This window comes from Cyanistes caeruleus, chromosome 12, assembly GCF_971803275.1.
Source record: "Cyanistes caeruleus chromosome 12, bCyaCae1.hap1.1, whole genome shotgun sequence".
Classification (NCBI taxonomy): Eukaryota; Metazoa; Chordata; class Aves; order Passeriformes; family Paridae; genus Cyanistes; species Cyanistes caeruleus.
Genome location: NC_141712.1, coordinates 7,503,187 through 7,509,186, shown reverse-complemented (window position 1 = coordinate 7,509,186; position 6,000 = coordinate 7,503,187). Strand labels below are relative to the sequence as shown.

The window sequence follows — 6,000 nt, the reverse complement described above, 5'->3', positions numbered from 1 at the left end:
TCAATGTTTTAAGTGTCCCTGTGGCTCGGCATTTTGAATAATCAATCTGTCTCCATCGCTTCTTAATCATGCGCATCACAGTCTTTTTTATTTGTCAACCCTTTCGGATCCTGGCTTTTTGTTATTAACATGCCCCTAATGTCACATGCAAGCCTTTTCTTTAAAACAAGCTGCTCATTGGTGTATTTTGATACTTTTTATTATTACTAAATCTTTTTTCCCATAATTACACCACAATCATTATATAATCCCATAACAAAGAGTCTATTGAGGCACCATGCTTTTGTCAACTATGGGACACAGAATCCATAATTGCATTATTCAGCTTCCCCCCCCCCCCCCTTCTGCTTTGTAGAAACACAACCTATTTCACCAGTCACATTTGCACCTTGTTTGCTTGGTTATATATTATTTACTAAATCGTTGCCCTGCGGATAAACCGTGTAAAGTTGCTTTAAAAAAGTTATTTGTTTGATAATTAAGTCCTGAAAACCCATCGTTTAATGATTATTCCGAACCCATAAGGCAGAGAACCTCCATGACGTTTTTCTCTAAGTTTAATTACCGTATGCTAATTTCCTTGCCTACTACGTGATTAATTAAAATCATATTTTCATAATCATTTGGCACTAGTATTGTTTTAGAATTATCATGATCCCCTAAATAGTGTATGTAAATAAAGTCGGCTCTAATGGAAAGAATCAAAATGCAACGCTGAGGACCTTTATGTGTTTGTATGCATGCGATTGGCAACATAACTGGCTTATTTACATTAAATACGCCACAAGGTTACAGTGCAGATCAACGTCACTTTATCGCTGATTACTTCTCTTAAACGCCGGAGCGGTGACTGATGCTCCGGTCCCCCTGTCCGCCAAGGTTTCCCCGGGAGTTTTTTTTTTGCTTTTTTTTTTTTTTTTTTTTTTTTTTTTTTCGGAGAAACAGACTTTGCATAGTTTCGGGAGCAGGTAAGAAGGGCGCTTTGTGGAGCCCGGCGCTGCCCCCGGGGGCTCGGCGGGGTTTGCGGGGCGCGGGCAGGGCCGGCGGGGCGCGGGGGCTGCGCGGGCGCGGGGGCTGCGCGGGCGCGGGGGCTGCGCGGGCGCGGGGGCTGCGCTGGCCGGGGGGCTGCGGAGCGGAGCGGGCTCCTCGGGGTGTTTACACGCGCTCAAGGTCACGACCAAGCTGCGCCGTGTTAAATGGTTTCTTAGTTGCTAGACAGGGAGAAAAAATGGACGATCACAGACCATTCTTTGTAGATTATTATATCAAGGGTTCAGCTTTTGGCTCATCAAAGCTAAATGCCGCAAGACCTATCTAGTTGCTGTGAATTATGCCAAGACGACAATGGAGTGCTTTTTTAATGGTACAATGCATTTCACCTACCAGATAGGGGGAGTCCACGCTGAGAGATGGGGATGTCTTGTGATGTTGGGTGATCAGTATCAATGAAGGGGGTTATTCTGAAAAGAGACAGATTAAAATAAAGCGCTCTTTGCTCGGGATGTGCTGGAAGCAGTTGGGAGGGCTACCCGGAGCGGGCGGCCGCGGCAGCCCCGCGCCGCACTTTTCCCCCTCCGCACAAGAAAATGATCAAGTCAATCATGTGGACATGCTTCATTATTCATTGAACACAATCTTTTACAACGCTCCGTTTACGTGCGGGAGTTTCTTCTACGCTTTGCTTTAAATTTTAAGGTAAGAAAGACAAAGGTAAAAAGGGGGTTTTTGAGGATCCGGGAGGCTCCCGTAAGCCATCAAAGAGGCTCCAAAGTCAGTCCGGAGTATGTTTTTGTGTTTTATTTCTTTTTAATCATCGCAATGGGGCCTGCGTTTTCCACCGTGATTAAAAAAATACAGTATAATTAAATATCCATAGCAGTGACGTTTGCAAGCAGGGCTGTCAGGGGAAAAGCAGAAAATAATGAAAGGAGCGGAGAAGCCATTGAATGGCGCTATAGAACTTAGCCTGAAGAAAACCCTACGTTTTTCCTCTTTCTCTCTCGTTTCTTTTAAAACCGTTACTTTACAAAAAAGGAGCGGGCGGGCGAGGCGAGGGGAGGCGATGCCGGCGGCGGCCGCAGCGCTGCCCGGGGGCCGCCCGCCGCCGGCCCCAGCCCGCACCGACCCTGCCCTTAACTTGCCCAGAAACTTTTTGTTTTAAAGGGTTGCTGCGGAGCAAACTTTGCTGAAGTGACTTTAAACGCGGGCCCCCCTTTTCTTCCCTCCCTCCCCGGTTAGGATCCCGGCTAATCGTGCTGTAATTTGTAAACTCCCCCCCCCACCCCTCTCTTTTTTTTTTTTTTCTTTTTTTTTTTTTTTTTAATCAAAGTTAGCTGATGCATACCATGTGTCAAACTTGTGAGATTCAAGTGCCTAAGAGACCTGCCATTTTGTGCTCTAATCGACCTCTTATGAATAGGAGCCGTGCATAATGCTGCGAGGAGCGTTGTGACATTCAAGTAGGCACTAAATGTCAGGCCAGGTCTCAGCCCTTTCGGGGGGAGCGGAGCGCGCCCGGCGGCGCCGCGGGGAGCGGGGAGGCACCTGCCAGCCCGCCGCCGGGGCTTTTGTCAGCGCCCGGAGAAAGTAACAGGTTAAGGAGGAAACTTAAATGGCAATCCCCGGCGGGGAGGGGGGAGCATCACCTTCCCGGCGGCGCGCCGGGCGCGGAAGGGCCGCGGGGGCGCCGCTGCCTGCGCGGGGCAGCGGCCTCGCTCCCGGAGCGGGGGGCAGCGGGCCGGCGGCGGGATTAGCGGCAGGGGGGGAGGAAGGAGAGATTCTTTGAGGCTGTGTAGGAAAGAATCCAGATTTTAATGCGCCCATCTGTTGCAGTTTTGCAAATAATTAATATATATGTGTGTATATGTGTGTGTGTGTGTGAGAGAGAGAGAGAGGAGCTGGGGGAGCGCTGCCGCCTGTGAACTTCAACGCAAAATAAAAGGTCGCGAAGATTTACGCTGTTTATCGGAGGGTCCGCGGCTCCCGCGGGGCGGCTCGCACGGGCTCCATCCGAAAAGTTAGTTACCGGCGTGCCCCGGCGCGGCGGCGGGGCGGGGGGCACGGTCCGGCCGCGGGTGCGGCGGGGAGGGCTCCGGCCGCCGCCTGCCTGCGCGGCGGGCATTGTTTCGGGGTGCGTGCGGCGGATGTGGCCGCGGCTGATACAGTGTCGAGGCGGGGACGTGATTTGTCAGATGCCTCGGTTGGCGCTCGGGCCGCCGCCGGGCCGGGCAGCGGCGGTGCGGTGCGGGCGCGGGGCGCGGTGCGGGCGCGGTGCGGGGCAGGGGCGGGCGCGGTGCGGGCGCGGTGCGGGGCAGGGGCGGGCGCGGTGCGGGCGCGGTGCGGGGCAGGGGCGGGCGCGGCTGCCCGGCCGCCCGCGGCGGGAGCGCTCTGCGGGGCTGTGCATTCCCTCGCCGCCCCCCGCCCCCCCGTGCAGTTTAAAATAAATCCAACAGGGGCCGTGTTTGCTGAGCTGATGTGCCCGGCTGATACAGATAGCGGCGGCGAGCCGCCCGCTTCTGTGGAAAAAGACTATTTTAAGTGTCATAATTAAGTTTAGAAGCCTTGTTTGGGCTCATTCACTGCTCGAAATAAAAAGGACTGGCTGCTTTTAGACCCTTTCTGAAGGGGTTGGCTAAGCGCCTCTGCACGTTCGCTTGGAGAAGAATGTTTTCTTTCCTAGTTTAATATTAGAAACTATATTTTTACTTGTTTAAACCGGATTTGATTATTCTTGTGGAGATTTCTTCTCTCTCTCTTCCCCCCCCCCCCCCTTCTATCTCTCAAATCTTTGTTCATTGTTCATTGACTGTGGAAGGCTGCTTAAATGTACGGAGAGAGGGGGGAGGCCCCCTCGGTGGTTTGATGTTGAAATAGTAAACCTGAATGAGGAGGGTGGCTGGAAAAGTGGACATTGCAGCTTTAATTAACTTCAAGATGCTTCAGCGAGGACCAGAGCGTAGTAGTGACGTTGCCTCATAAATCTGTCCAGTACAGTGCGTTGCATTGAACTATTACAGTATCACCATCATATTGAATATTCACTACCTATCCGGGAGCAGATTTGCATAATTGGATCTTTTTTAAATGAAACTTGTTTGCAAAAACCCAAACAAAACCAAAAAACAAAAGCCCAAGTGAAAACCGCGGCGATCTGCATGATTATAAAGGGTTCAAACATATCCGAAAAGTAAGTGACCTGCATAAGTACATCAATAGGTTAAGTGCAAATAAGATGAGAAGTGCTTCTGAAAGCTGTACATTCCCTATGTGGTCTCTTGGGTTATTTCTCAATAGCGGGATTTTTTTGTAGCCTCAGGGATTTTAGGTTTTCTGTCTGCTTTCATAACTTTTTCCCTCACAGTTGTTATACAAGGTGAGGCTTTTGTACCATGCCTGTGTACCTGTAGTGATATTTTAAAAGAAAATAGATTAACAATTTGTAATTTGTGCTGTTTGACTTGTATAATTACGGCTACTGTGGAAGGGAAAAGTGTTTTGCTGTTATATTTCTGGTCATTGGATAGATCATCACTAAATATGTCAGAATATTCAAATATTGTTTGCGTATGTGTTTGTGTATGCTTAAAAATCAACTAAGTTATCTAAGCTGTTCCTTCTTAAATCAGAGAGTCAACTAGCTTTTTTAACGTATGTGTACCCCCCCATTTGACTGAGGATGAAGATGACTGAAGTAATTAAAAATATCAGCAATTTTTAGAGTGAATTTGTTGCTTCTATGCAAACCCCATCCCCTCCTAAGCGAGTGGCTGGCTTGCAATATTGCAGTTTTGGATCGGGCAGGTTTAGAAGTATTTTGTAACAGCAGATGCTGGTGTTTCGGATGCTGCGAGGGAAAGTTGTGGAGGGAGGGCAGCTGGGAGCTGGAAGTTGCCCGGTGGGGAAGGGGAGCAGCCATCGGTGGGGCGAGCCGGGCAGAAGTGCAAAGTCTGCGTGCAGCCCAAGCCTTGCCCCGGCTCTCCCCCCTCCCGAAGGCTGCTTTAGTTATGATGTCATTCTGATAGTGGAGAGCAAATGTCTCCTGATTCTACCATTAAACGCCTGGCTGATTTGCCTGATAATGATAGCATTGACGTCCTGCTCCTTGACAAATGCAAGCCCTATGAGCCCTATGAATTAACTTTTTTCCCATAGCTGGGAGCCAGCTAGCTTTACGACTCATGAATGTAGCAGCACTTCTTTGACAGATTACTTTGAACCTCCTCAATTCTGCAACAAACCCCCTACTCTAAACACCACTTCTATTAGGCTGCTAGCAAACCCCTGGACAGTTTGGGCCTGATTTGCAGGGCTGCTGAGCATCCATCACTTCCACTGACTTCAGATGGAGTTGTGGGTGCTCAGCAGCTTTGAAAATCAGGCCCTGTGTTCAGTCAACAGATGATGCATTTTTTTGGATTGTTTGGTTTTTATTTTTATTTTTTTTGTTATTGTTTTTTAAGTCAGACAGTTAAAGAGGGCTCTATGATTTCTAGTCATTATAAAAATATTTGTAAATAGCTTGAGTTGTTTGTCCTAGTCTCGTCTGTTTTACCCTTTCTGTTCTCCTTTTTTTAGAAAAAAATATTTTAAATTAATCTTCTAGTGGATGTGCTGTTAATCTTCATAAGAAAAGGATCATAAATGAGTTGTTTAAAGTTTTCAGAATGTTGTGGAAGAAAAATGTTTCCAGTTTGGTACCAAGTGCTGAGAGATTCGATTGCTGTTTCAGAACGTGCACTAGAAGAGTCTCGGTACAGTTGCTAAACCCTGCGACTGGGTGCACATTCTCATGTCTGCTCTGTCTTCAGATTTTGCTCCTGACTCTGAATTTCTATTCCTGCAGGTAAATGAGATTTAATATGATGGGGTTTTTAAAGTGCCAGTGACTTAAACTTTGTTTTCATGTGCTGTTACGATGATGACAATTAACAATTGCAGATGTAAGAAAGGTCAGCTTCTCTGTTACTTTTGCAGGGAATGAATGTGAAGTATTTTCATGCT

The 6,000-nt window shown here is 48.1% G+C and overlaps 1 protein-coding gene across 34 annotated transcripts in view; it reads left to right on the top strand.

Annotated features, from left to right (window-relative positions):
* The first annotated feature begins 897 nt into the window (after positions 1 to 897).
* The window catches only part of ZNF536 (zinc finger protein 536), a 340,334-nt gene continuing 335,231 nt past the window's right edge, over positions 898 to 6,000 (top strand). For 3 of the 34 annotated variants that reach the window (XM_086847034.1, XM_086847049.1, XM_086847045.1), the window contains exon 1: positions 1,215 to 1,695. The gene's annotated coding sequence lies outside the window, so the exon portion shown is untranslated. Of the gene's footprint in view, positions 969 to 1,110; positions 1,696 to 2,345; positions 2,460 to 2,496; positions 2,594 to 2,734; positions 3,017 to 3,880; positions 4,187 to 5,728; positions 5,843 to 6,000 lie in introns of those variants that run through there. The other 31 variants (XM_086847040.1, XM_086847069.1, XM_086847064.1 and 28 more) reach the window with 25 other exon arrangements.